Source organism: Chiloscyllium plagiosum, chromosome 16 (assembly GCF_004010195.1).
Source record: "Chiloscyllium plagiosum isolate BGI_BamShark_2017 chromosome 16, ASM401019v2, whole genome shotgun sequence".
Classification (NCBI taxonomy): domain Eukaryota; kingdom Metazoa; phylum Chordata; class Chondrichthyes; order Orectolobiformes; family Hemiscylliidae; genus Chiloscyllium; species Chiloscyllium plagiosum.
In genome coordinates this window covers 29,330,353-29,344,136 of record NC_057725.1, presented here as the reverse complement: position 1 = coordinate 29,344,136, position 13,784 = coordinate 29,330,353, and the positions used below count along the sequence as shown (strand labels likewise).

Genomic DNA, 13,784 nt, shown 5'->3' with positions numbered 1-13,784 from the left:
TTACCGAGTACCACATCCAATATGGCCTCACCTCTGGTCGGACAATCTACATACTGAGTTAGAAAAGCTTCCTGGACACACTGCGCAAACACCGCCCCATCCAATCTACTTGATCTAAAGAGCTTCCAATCAATATTTGGGAAGTTGAAATAGCCCATGACTACTACCCTGTGGCTTCTGCACCTTTCCAAAATCTGTTTTCCAATCTGTTTCTCCACATCTCTGCTGCTATTGGGGGGCCTATAGTAAACACCTAACAAGGTGACTGCACCTTTCCTATTTCTGACTTCAGCCCATACTACCTCCAAAGGCAGATCCCCCTCAAACTGCCTTATGGCATGTTAAGAATGTAACTGACATTGGAAATCCTCAGTGTGGATTTTTTTTTTGTTCAGCTACTTCTGCTTTCCTCCTGGATAAAAGCAAATTACTGCAGATGCTGGAATCTGAAACCAAAAGAGAAAATGCTGGAAAATCTCAGCTTTGACAAAGGGTCAGTTAGACTCAAAATGTCAGCTCTTTTCTCTCCTTTTCGATCCTGCTAGACCTGCTGAGATTTTCCAGCATTGTCTCTTTTGGTTTCTGCTTTACTCCTATTCCTCTTACTGACCAGATCAAACCAAACCTGGTATCAGATTCTCTTCTTTCCTAACCCTTAACCATTATCTCAGTAACTTTGTTCCCATTTTGTCTTCACTGTTGTTAAGGTCAACTTGTCTATGAGACCCACATCTTATACACTTGACTTCAGCTCCGCTTTCTTCTCAACTCTTTTCCTTTAGCCTCCAGATCACCTTACCTTACCTTTAAAGATCATCGTCCTGCTGTGACTAGTAGTTCACAATTGAACAACAAATGGGGGGACATTCCACAAACAAGTCCATCATCGACAATGACAGACCCTACCAGAAATGTTGAGGGGATAGTTTTCCCAAACTCCACCTGAGGCCCTCAATACTTTATATGATTAGCCCCACATGATGTTTAAAAAAAAGTGAAGACATTGGATACAATGAAGGCTGTTATGTCTGATTTGCATCTGGCCGTAACCTTGAAGATATGTGCCCCCGAGATAGCCATGCTCCAAGCCTTGTCATTCCTGTTCCAGCTACTACCTTTGCAACTACCTAATATCATGGAAAAATTTCCCTAGGAGTGTCCTATCTTTTGAAAGATAGCAGTGTGGCTGTATCTACATCACAGGTGGACCAGGATCAGCTTTTCAATGGCTGTTAGTAATGTGCAATAAATGCTGCTGTTCCTAACAATATACATACTCCACAAAAAGCAAACAATTATTAAATTGTGAGGATCAGAGAAGATTAAAGTGGAGACGTGATCAATGTATTCAAAATTCTGAAGGATTTTGATGTATTGAGAAATGGAGGAACAGTTTACAGTAGCTATTGTTTGATAACCGCAGATGTAATATGACTGGCAAAATATCACATAATATGAAGAGAACTTTTTTCATGCAGTGAGTTGTGATCTACAGAGTACTGCCCGAAAGGTTGAGGGAGCAGATTCTCTTATGTTCTGTCTCATAGTCAGTGTACATTTAAGAGACAAGGTCATGATGATATACTGTATCATAAATTGTGACCTGTGCATATAAAATCTCAGACTCCGTCTTAATGGGGACCACATAAAGCATGACAACACTAATAAAAGCATACTGCTGTTTGTAACCAAATACTAGCCCAGACATTGAAGTATGTGTTAGTCTCATGTTTGTTTATCATAGTGCACTGCAGCAAGCATTCTGTTGGATCTTTCAACACCATGTTATATTTGTCCAGTTTCATCTGCTATGAGGGATAACTTAAGCATTGCCACACCAAATAAAGATACCCTGCTGGAGGCAAACTGTAATTTGGAAATAAGCAATAATTTTAAAAGGGAATTGAATGATAACTTGATACAAAAGCCTTTGCTATTCCTTGAGGAAGAGAGACTTATTGGACAGATCTACTGAGGACCCAGCAAGGGCATTCTTGTGTCATGAGACCTCATGATTCTGTCACTGATCCTTTCAGAAACCCATGCTTGACCACTGTGTCTTCACAGGCTAGTGTCCCGTCTTCCCCACTCTTCAGTTCCCAAAAGTGAGAACAGCTTCTAAATCTGTGCCCATCTTTCATACAGATCGATTTTAAGTTTTCTGATGAATTTTCCCCTGTTTCAAAGCTGAATAGTCTTTAGTCAAAGTCACAAATATGTTACAGCCTAATTGAAATTATTTTTGGAAGGTGATGAGCTTTTTTTAATGTTTCTACTCAATTTGTTAGTGGGCTCATAATTTTTAGATTAGCTTCTGAGAATTAATAAGCATGCACTCAAAAATGTATCTTGCAGATTGAGACAACAGCAGTGACCTCAGTACACAAACCCTGGTTCATCTTAACCAGACAGACCGAACTTTTACTGTACACTGCCTGGATTAGAAAATATGCCAGATAGTGTCACATTACCTATAAGAAGGCATGTGTGAACATGTAGGACAGAATTTGGCATAGATGATTTGAGGCAATCTGTTTCCATTTGCTAGATTCAAATCTAAAATCTTTTAATCCAGTTTTTAATGACATTCGGAGGAGGTGGGTACTTTTGATAAATCATCAGCTTCCTAAAATCTGGTAGATTCTCATTTGCATTCTGTAGAAACAGTTTCTCCTAACTGCTGTGCAGTGGATTTGAAGCCTGCTATTAAATGTGAGGCATTTTGAGAAGAAATCAGTATCTAACATTCCCAGTGAAGCAAGCCATTGATGAGCATTTCTAACAGAAAGAAGAAAAATATATAAAGTCGCACATCTATCCATATACATTCACACTCATTCACTATTGCACTCAATCACTCACTTGCACAGATAACTCATTCATTCACATCAATACCAATTCTGTCATTTGTACACTCATGTTCATGTATTCATGCATGTATTCTAATACTCTTGTGCATGTGTAATGTTTACATGTTCTTGATGACTCTTCCCTGCACTCATTATGACTTTCTCATACTATTCCCCCTTTATCCATTCTCTCTCACTTTCTTGTATTTGCTGTTGCACATGTGTTCTTTCAGGTTCTTGTTCTTGCATGAAGCTATTGTTGCTCTCACTCTCTTGTTTACATCTTCTCATGCTCAGCTTCTTTGCCTACACGTTCTGCTTTCTCACATGTACCTAAACACAGTACATTTGTGTACTTACTGTCATGCCCGTACTCTCAATCACTGTGCATTTCCTCCTGCTCGATCCTGCCTGCACCCATTCTTGCATGTCAGCTCTGGTGTGAATGTATTATTGCTCATGGTGAGTGCGAAGAGTGTGAGCTAGAAAGCATGTTACTGCTGAGAGGTGTAAAATTTACAGAAATTGTACATTTATCCAAAATTTGAATAATTTCAATCACATTGGGTAACCTCCTTTTGAAAAAAGTCTGACAGTTGACGTGCTGCTACTTAATGTGATCATTCCTTTGGCTCACATCCAAATGTTAATTTATTCTTCCCAGGAAATATGAATGATGATTTGCATTCTCATTATTAATTAATTAAAGTATGCTCAAAATAATAAATGAGAAGATGACTAAAAACTTGATACCTGTGAAAGTTAACATTTGTAATTTCTGATTTTAAAGCCAATTTGTTCCTGGCAAAACCTTTTATTTTAACAAAGATATTCATTCTGTAGACATGGTTGCAGAAATAATTGGAAATTCCTCAAGAATTTATATAGCATTTCATATCCACCTTTTGTGACATCCCAAAATGCTTCAAATGTTGTAAAGTACTTAAAGATGTGCAGTCATTTTTTTTCTGCTGATGAGTACAGCCACCATTACCTTTCACAGCAATGAGCAGATTGTTGAGTACGTTTGTTTTTTAGTGATGTTGATGAGGAGGGGATTGTTCACCCGAACACAGGGATTACTCCCTGTACCTTGAGCGTCATCTTGGAACCACGAATATAAGTTTAGGCAGATGGGTGCAGAAGTGAGTGAAAGAACTTGCACTGATCTGATAACCTGCACTACCTTGGAATGTCCTTCACAGCCACTAAAGTACTTGTGAAAGCCTAATTATTCTTGTAATACAAGAAATGCAGAGCAAGGTTTCACAGTCAGATAAATAACCAATTATAGTGATGTTGGCTGAGGGATATGTTTTTGATTAGAGCATCATTCGTTGAATTCGACTTGGAAGAGAAAGTAGGGTGCAGACTTGGATCTCGGCTCGAAGCTTCGAGATGAGGGTCCTGTTTTTGTTCAAAGCAAGGTTCGACGATTCAGTCATAAGCAATAAAAAGGTGGTGAAGCATGTCAGAATCTACCTAACGTTTAAAACTGAATCTGCAGTGAGCTAATTTCTGGTTTGTTTAAAAGGTGGGGCAGGTGCATGAGGCATATGAGAGGTGTTTGGGCATGTATTTCAAACTAGAAATTTTATCATTTCTTGTGGTTTTATCATGTTATCTCTTCCTCAGTTATTCAACTTTAATCATAAGTTGTCTGTTCACTTTATCGTGAACTTGTACCCTGGGAAAACAAGCATTAAAACTTGCTGTTCACAGTATGGCTTCATGGCAAAATATGCATTCCTAAAGCACCTTTCATAAAATCAGGATATTGCAAAGTACTTTCCAGTCAATAATAAGCTTTTGTGGAACATCGTTGCTGTTGTGTCATACAGAAATACAGCAATGTAGATGATGGCAAAGGCAAACTGGATATTTTCTCTGTGTTTCCACTAGGCGCACTGAGTGGTTCGAGGCACTAAACACAAACCTTTCTTGGGAATGATGGGCAGTGACTTATGCTGCTGGAGCTTTCAAAATGTTCTTGACCCATCCAAAGATTTCCTTAGCAGTTACAAACTCCCAAAGTAGTGGGGTTTTGGGGTGTTTTTTAGTTAGGTCTTGAAACCCTGTATCAACTCATGAAAATACTGTGATGAAGCAATATAACTTTTCTGACATACTCATATTGGCAGCTCTCATCTTGGAAAAGAGGTAGGTGTATATTTTGTACCCAAGGCCTTCCTAACCACAAGAAGGTCACGCACAAACGGTGTGGGATAAGGACCGCAACTGATTCTTTAGCAAAAATAAATGAAATTCAGTGTTCTGCAACCCAAATTTTCTAGGACACAGAATCTTACTCTTGATATTCAGAAATGCTTATCTGAAAGATCTTGCATATATCTGCTTTTTCTGTCTAAATTGCTTTAAAGTCAGTGAATACCTTTTGAGGTTTAGTCAGTGCTGTAATGTAAGAAACATGATGGCAGGCTTGTGCACAGTAAGCTCTCACAAACAGTAATATTATAATGACCTGATCAAGTGTTTATTGGCTGGTGCTAAATATTGGTCTAGGATAGTGGAGTAAACTCCCCTGCTCCATCATAGGATCTTATATATCTATCTGAGAGAGAAAACTTGTTGCATACTGACTGTCATCAAAGTATCTGTTGATTTAACATTTTAGCTGAAAGGTGGCAACTCTGACATTATAGCATTCCCACAGTCCAGTTCGAGAGAGTGTCACTCTATATGATGTGCTCAAATTCCTGGAATGAGACAATGATTAAGTATTAAAGATTCTGATCATTGTTGATTGTTTTACAAACTGCAGTAAGGTTCATCCACTAGCGTCTATCCCAAGAAACTACAGAGATGGGTTCATGTCTTAGTATTCTTCCTCCTCTATACTTTGTAAGGCTTCATTTTTTAATATAGAGAGCCAGTGACTTGACAGGTTTGATTGATCGTCTTAATTGTGTATTTCTAACAACTGACGTTAAAAAAAAAGTAAGTTCGTTTTTGTTTTATTATCCTTGGCTACTAAACATGGGCATTGGTAAACTGAGAGCATTTTCTAAATATTTGCTCATGGAATGTGAACATTGTTGATGAGGCCAGCATTTATTCCTGGAGAAGGTGGCAGTGAAGCATTATCTGAGTCATTGTGTGTTGGCAGACCCAAATTACTCTAAGGAAGGAAGCTCCAGAATTTTGACCCAGTGACAGTGAAGTACCAATGATGTATTTCCGAGTCAGGATAGTTTGACTTGATGTGAACTTGCAGGTGGTGGTGTTCCTGTGCTGTCCCTGTTCTTCAAGTCAATAGAGATCCTGGGTTTTGGGAAGTGCTATTGAACCAACCTTGGCAAGCTACTGTGGGAGGAAAGAATAGAAAGGGTATGCTGATAGAATGCAATGAAATGGAGTTCAGAGGAAATTTGTGTGGAGCATAAACAACATTGTATAAACATCGATCATGTCTCAGCAGTATTACCCTATTCTATTCTCACGCTGGGTTTTACACTTAGCAAATACTTTGGCATGTCTGTTATGGGAGAATAGCAGATTACGTAACATGTTATGCAGTGTACAGTTTGTGATACCGCCTGCTTTGGCCGTATTGCCTTTGTCCTGTTCTGCTGTTGGCTGAATGTAGTTAATTAGCAACTGTTTCCATGGCAACTGTTCTCTAATCCAAAACAATGTCTTATTTTTCTTTCTCTGTGCACTCCTTATCTTCTGTTTACCTGAAGGCTGGATTTTTTGTCCCTCAATCTCCAGCCTCTGCCAGTCTGCTGAGAAGTTAATTTTTCTTTTTGCAAACCACAGAAAGCATTGGCATAGTAAGGCACAGAAAGCAGGCTTCAAAGCGATAATCAGCAAATGCGGCTGCCTGCAGATTTCATAGCTACATTTTTTTTTGAGTAAAGATATGAAAAGGGGGAAAATATGTTCTGACAACAAGGATAAAAATGAACATTCAAGCTCACTCAATTAGCTCTTTCTTCATACTGTAACTGTTTGGTCGTTTGGAAGGATTCCAGTGGCACTGGTAGGGAGGGAAGTTATACACAAGGATTTGCATTTGAAGTATCAATTCGATTTGGCAGATAAAACAGTGTCTTTCATGCTGTAGATTATGTAGTCCTTTTATCCAGAAAAAAGCTTTGAAGAGACCACCCTTAGATGGTTCTGACATATAATGGAACCCAAGATAACTGTTTCACAAAAACACCGCACAAGGTGCTTCTCAATTTTTACTGAACTCCAGGAGAACTTGAACTAAATTCATGTTTCTTTCAAAGCATGTGTCTGATTGTTCGATGTATTATTTATCAGAGTGTGCTGCAAACCTGGAACTCTCTCTACCCCTTATTTGAAGTAAATGGAATAGATGTATTGAAGAGGTAGCCAGACAAGCACATGAAGGGGAATAAAATATAAAGTTGTGCTGGTAGGGATGGGGTGAAATAGTGCATAAACGGTGGCACAGACCAATCTTTCAAACCCCCCCCCACCCTGTATAAGGCCGGAAGGGATATTCACTGATGATTGAAGTAATCTGTGACTATATTCAGCAACGCTTGGGCTAATAAGTGATGAGTAACATTTGTGCTAGGCAATGGCCACCTGAAATATGAGAGAGTCTAGCCATCTTCCTTTGGCATTCACTGACATGACCATTGCTAAAGCACCCACGATTAACCATGCTGGTGTTACCATTGTCCAGAAATTGAACTGGACTATCCATATCAATATGGTAGCTGGAAGATGCTTGGAGTTCGGAGTCAAATTAATCTCCTGCAGACTCCCCAGAGCTCGTCCGCTGTCGGCAAGGCACAACTCAGAAGTGTGATATTCTCCACTTGTCTGATGAGTTTGGTTCCAATTTTCAAGAGGTTCTACACAATCCAGGACAAAGGAGGTCACTTAATCAGCACTCATCCAGCATCTCAAGCATGTGCTCCATTGGTGCACTGTAGCAGTAGTGTGTTCCTTATTAAAAGGTTAGCCATTGCAACTCAACCAAGCCTCCTTGGATGTCAAAACTCCTGAATTCTATCACCTGGAAAGGCCAAGTTAGATGCATGGGAACACCACTATGTACAGATTCCCCTCCAAGTCACCCGGTATCCTGACTTGTAGCTGTTAATGATGTTCCGTCAGTGTTGCTGCATGTAGAATCATCTGAAGTCTATGTCCGTATATTTACACCACATAGACTAAGAAAGTTCAAGCAGGCAACTCACATCCTCCTTCTCAGAGAGAATCAGAAATGGGCAAGAACTGCTGACTGGCCAGTTACACTATTGTCCCAAGAACTGACTCAAAAAAGATGGGGTTGAATGACTCATTTCTGTGCAATAAATTATAATTCTATGAATTATCGAAAATGATTTTGCTAAACCGTGTGCTTTGGTCTGCAGAAGCCTTTGGAGAGGCTAGATTAATGGGCAAAGAAGCAGCGGATGATACTTTCTAAATGGAGTAGGACTGCAGAAATCTGAAGTACAAAGAGACTTGGGAGTCCCAGTTCATTATTCTCTTCAGGTTAACGTGTAGGCTCATTTGGCAGTTAGGAAGGCAAATCCAATGTTAGCATTCATTTTGAGAGTGCTAGAATACAAGAGTAGGGATGTACTTGCTGAGGTTGTGTAAGGCAGTGGTCAGACCGCTTTTGGAATATTGTGAGCAGTTATGGGCCCTGGATCTACGGAATGATGTGCTAGCCTTGGAAGTGGTCCTGGGGACAAAAGGCCTGTTCTATGTTGAGGACTCTTGAGTCTATACTTGATGGAGTTTGGAAGGATGTGAGGGATCTGACTGAAATCTAGAAAATACACAGGCCTGGGTAAAGTGGATGTGGAGGTGTGTTTACTCGTCGGAGTGACTAGGACCTGAGGGCACTGCCTCAGAGTGAAGGAATGACCCTTCAAAACTGGGATGAGGAGGGATTTCTTCAGCCATAGGGTGGTGTGTCTGTGGAACTGATTGCTGCAGAAAGCTGTGGCAGCCATGTCGTTGAATCTATTTAAGAGAGAGTGGATAGGTTCCAGATTAATAAGGGGATGAAAAGTTACAGGGAGAAAGTAGGCAAATGGGGTTGAGAAACATATCAATCATGATCGAAAGGAGGAACAGACTCAGTGGGCTGAATGGCCTAATTCTGTCTCTATATCTTGCGGTGACATTAGTTCATTCATACTGATGGCCTCAACTTTCTTATATACCATCATCAGATATACTCCAAACCTTATCAGAGACAATTGGATCCCCTCAGAGAGAAAAATTTGTTTCCTTACATTACTACAGTAATGACACTTCATAAAAGAACCTAATTACCAGAATTCTCCATTAAAACACAGTAAACCCAGAAGTGAACATGTTCTTCTGTGACGTGTCTTGGGATGCTTAAAGATGCAATTTAAAAAAAATCTGTTTTGTACTGTCACGTGCATTCATTGTGACTTGAGTTGACTGCGTACTGTAGGCTACAAGATTCCACACTGCTACTATGAATGAAGAGGTGTGCTGTCAGGCTAAATTACAGGTTGCTAGCAAATGCCTTCCTTCAAGATAAAAGCAGGAAAAAAAGACTTGCATATGTAGTGCCTTTAGTGACCGTAGGAAGCTCCATGGTTCTTCACAATTGATTATGTACTACTTGAAGCAAAGTCAATGTTGTAACTTTGGAAATAAAGCAACCAATTTTAGAACAGCAAACTCCCACAACCAGTGTTACCTGCTTTTATAATGTTAGCCAAGGAAGAATTACTCACCCTGACACTGTCAAAATTAATGGGATCTTTTGCAGCCACTTGAGTTGGCATTTGGGGTCTCTGGCTTAACTATACAAATTTCTTGTGCATAATGAAATGCTGTAGCATTTCACAGGAGTATTATGCAACAAGATTTGCCACAGCTGCATAAGGAGATAATTGTTCAGAAAATCAAAAGCTTGTCAAAAAATGTTGGTTTTAAGGAGAATATAAGAAGAGCAGAAATAAAGAGGTCTAGGGAAGTAATTCCAGAGTTGAGGACCTGTGCAACTGAAGTCATAACCAGCAGTGGAGGAACAGTTAAAATTGGAGATTTGTGTGTGTGCACGTGGCACCAGGATTTGAGAAATGCAGAGATCTAGGGGAGTTGTGGGGCTGGAGGACATTACAAAGACAGGGAGGGAAGAAGCCACGAGGGATTTGAAAGCAAGAGAGAGAATTTTAAAATTGAGGTATTACTTAACTAGAAGCCAACATAACTCGACAAACTTGGAGTGATGGATGAAAACATCTCCAATAGAGCAGCACTCCCTCAGTATGACACTGAGCTGTCAGTCTTGATCATTGTGTTCTGCTACAGGATTTGAGTACAATCTTCTTAACTTAAAGCGGAGGTAAAATCTAATTACAATTATCCATTTTTGGCCAGGTTGACACTTAAGTGTTGAAGCCATTTTATGAGCGAATGTTTGGAATACTGCCTGCTGTAACTTGACAAGGAGACGTTGTAGAAGTGAGAATTCACTAGGCAAATTATTATTAAATCTGTAGTGTTAGGCCAACATTTGAGTAATTGTATCTTTTCCCTGAGGACTTGTGGATTACACCATGTTCAAAGATTCTGTATTTCTGTGTAACATATTAATTGAGTGGTATGGAGTTTTAGTTTGCCTTAGTGAGTAACTTGAGATGACTTTCATATTAATGAATTGATTTTGCCAACATTCAGTCTGTTTTCACTATGCTGTTACCATTCAGGATCTGAGCACAAATAATTTGGCTTGATTTTGAGGTGTGTTAGCTGTCATGGAACTGTAGCACAGGGAAAAGGAAGTGTACAGTCTTCTCTTTATGTAGAATATCTCCTGGTTCCAGCCAGCTGAAGAAGATATGGCTAGGACTCAAAAGATTTGGCCACTGTCTTCATTACCTAAATGATTGTGATTTAAGTGGAGTAGAAATTGGGTTGCTTCGGTGAAATTATTGATCGACAGTATTCCCTGCTTGTGGACCTCATCCTCAGTGCTGTCGTGACTGAAGTGGGTGATAGACTGGTGGACACGACCTTGGCATTTTCCTTCAACAACCTGAGCTCTAAGCTCTGCAGTTTCCTCTCGAACCATCTCTGCTACTTCACCATTACCCATCTCCTTTTAAGACATTCATTAAAACCTAAAATAAAAGCAAAATACTGTGAATAGAGGAGATCTGAAACATAGAGTACTGGAGAAATTCAGATCTAGCAGCATCTGTGGAGAGAGAAACCGAATTCGTTCTTCAGAACTTATAATCAATGGAAAAATCATTGGTTTTATGAGAGTGGAAGTGGAATAGGAGGGTATGTCAGGCAATGTTTAAGGGTGATAGGAGCTCAATACATTTTCTTTCCTGTATTTATGCAATTTTTGAAAGTTACTGTTGAGCCTTCTTCCACAACTCTTACAGGTAGCTCATTCCAGATTATAATAACTTGCTGCTTCAGAAATAAAACATTTCCTCCTCTGTCCACAGCTGCCCCATAAATCTGTCTCCTCAAGTTACTGACCGCTCTACCAATGGATGCAGTTTCTTCCTATTTATTCGATCAAAATCCTTCATTGATTTTGAACACTTCTATTCAATCTCTGTTTAATCTTCTCAACTCTGGAAAGGGATCCCAGCTTCTTGAGTCTCTCGATATATTTGAAGTCCCTCATCCTTAATGTTCTGTTAGCAAATCTCGTGCACCCTCAGCAGGACCTTGAAATCACCCTTCTAGGGGTTGCTGTCCAAAGTCAAACTCCATACTCCATGTGGTCTGAACCACTGATGCAAAAAGCTTAAAATCAAAAGGTTGTTTCCATCCTTAGCGTATTGCTGGAGTTGTGTTAATTCTCAATTCAAGATGGAGCTCCTAAAGTGGTGACATTCGCAAGTGCTGGGCTGCCTCCAAGCCTTTAATGAGTGACAAATTGTGTAGTTTATAAAGTAGTCACCTGGGGAATATTGTCTCAATTGTTTGAGTGAGATTATTTATTTATGGATTCTTTCAGCACCCCCCACCAATACCCCCCCATCCCCCAATCTACATTTTCCAACAGGCAGAACGATGGAATGGCTGAAAGAGCAGGACGTAAAGGAGAGATCCTGAAATGCAATCTGTGTAAACGTAAATGGCGCTTGAGGCCAAAAGTTGAATTTGTGCCATTTGCTGAAAGCTCTTGAAATATTTAAGATGTTGTGTGGGTCAGTCCTGTTGTACAGTTTTTTCTTCATCTCTCCAATGAATTTTAATAATTGAGGTGTTTTTTGTCACCGGCTGCTGCAGTTTAGTTTATATACTACAGTGACTGGTTGTTTTATCAGCCTTTTGCAGTAACGTAATTCAAACTCTGATCTTGCTGACCACCATTTTACTCATTTTAAAACTAACCAGTTAGGGTGTGTCCAGGAGTGAACTGCAGTGTAAATTTCTGCGAGCAGTGCGTGGGTTGGTTTCAGATTACACCATTTACATAGGTTCCTGCTGCACTGAACTGTGCTTTCAGCTGTTACCTCTTAAGGCCAAGAAGTTAACTCTTTCATCGCTGAACATATTTCACAGCAATAAACTAAAGGTCCAGTACAGAAATGGGCCATCTGACATAACTGGTCTGTGCAGGTGTTAATACGCCACATGGACCTCCATCCACTCCCCTTTATTTCGGTATTCAATGTATCCTTCAAACATTTCAAGTTCCTTTTAAATGAGTCAAAGGTTTCTGCCTCAGCCATGTAACTTGACAGTGCATTCCAGATGCCAACTACCCACTGGGTGGAAAGACAATTCCCGTGTTGCATCTAACTCTTTTCGCAATCACCTTAAATCTGTTGAGAAAGTGAGGACTGCAGATGCTGGAGTTCAGAGTCAAAAAACATGGTGCTGGCCGCCTGTGCTTCTCCAGTGCCACGTTTTTGACCTTAAATCTGTGCCCACAGTAATTGACCTTTCTACCAGGAGAAACTTGTCTTCTCTGTCCCTCATTATTTTGTACATCTCAGTTAAGTCATCCTTCAGCTGCCTCCATTCTGAGGAAAACTGCCCTATCCTATCTCATCTTTTCTCATAACTGCAGTTTTCAAACCCTGGCAATATTCCCTTAAGTCTCCGCCCTCTCTCTTGAGCATATGTGTGCTTTGTGTATTGTAGTGACCGGAAGTATGCATAAACTGTAGCTGTGGCCTAAGCATGGCTTGTGTCGTTCCAGTGTTCCAACCCTGCTTTTGCTTTGAGTGTCTCACTCAATGAAGGAAAACATCCCACCAACTGTAATGAGAGAACAGAAGATGTTGGAGAAACTCTGGTCTGGCAGCATCTGTGGAGAGAGTAACAGAGTAAACAAATTGACCATAACTCTTAGATTTAGGATAGTTATAAGAAGGATTAAGAATGAGCCAGAAATAATGGGACAAGCTAATTTTACCCAAGGTTATATACAATTTGGTCCAAGTGGACTGAGAGCAGCTACTTGCAGGTAAAACTGTCAGAACATTGAAGTGCGTTCAAGGAGAGAATAGTGCGAGTACAAGGTTTGATGAAGCGCAGGAGTAAGACCTGAGAACACTGCATGTCAAGGCACATGAAGGTTAGGGTTAAGGGGGGAAAAACAGAGAAGCTGATGGTAGATACTAAGGGCTCAACATTGCAGAGTTCCTAGAGAAGTGTAAAAGTACAAGGAGGAAATTAGGAAGATAAAGCAAGTCCATGAGAAAGCATTGGCAGAAAGAATAAAGGAGGATGCAAGAATTTTTTAAAAATATGTAAACAGGAAGAGTACAACCGGGGAAAGAGTAAGATGAGGGGAAAGTGAGGACTGCAGATGCTGGAGATCAGAGCTGAAAATGTGTTGCTGGGACAGCGCAGCAGGTCAGGCAGCATCCAAGGTACAGGAGAATCGACGTTTCGGGCATAAGCCCTTCTTCAGGAATGAGGAAAGTGTGTCCAGCTGGCTAAGATAAAAGGTAG

General features: G+C 40.2%; 1 protein-coding gene across 5 annotated transcripts in view; it reads left to right on the top strand.

Annotated features, from left to right (window-relative positions):
• LOC122557727 (transcriptional enhancer factor TEF-1) overlaps positions 1–13,784 on the top strand; it is a 237,728-nt gene that overhangs the window by 102,818 nt on the left and 121,126 nt on the right. The window lies entirely within an intron of this gene.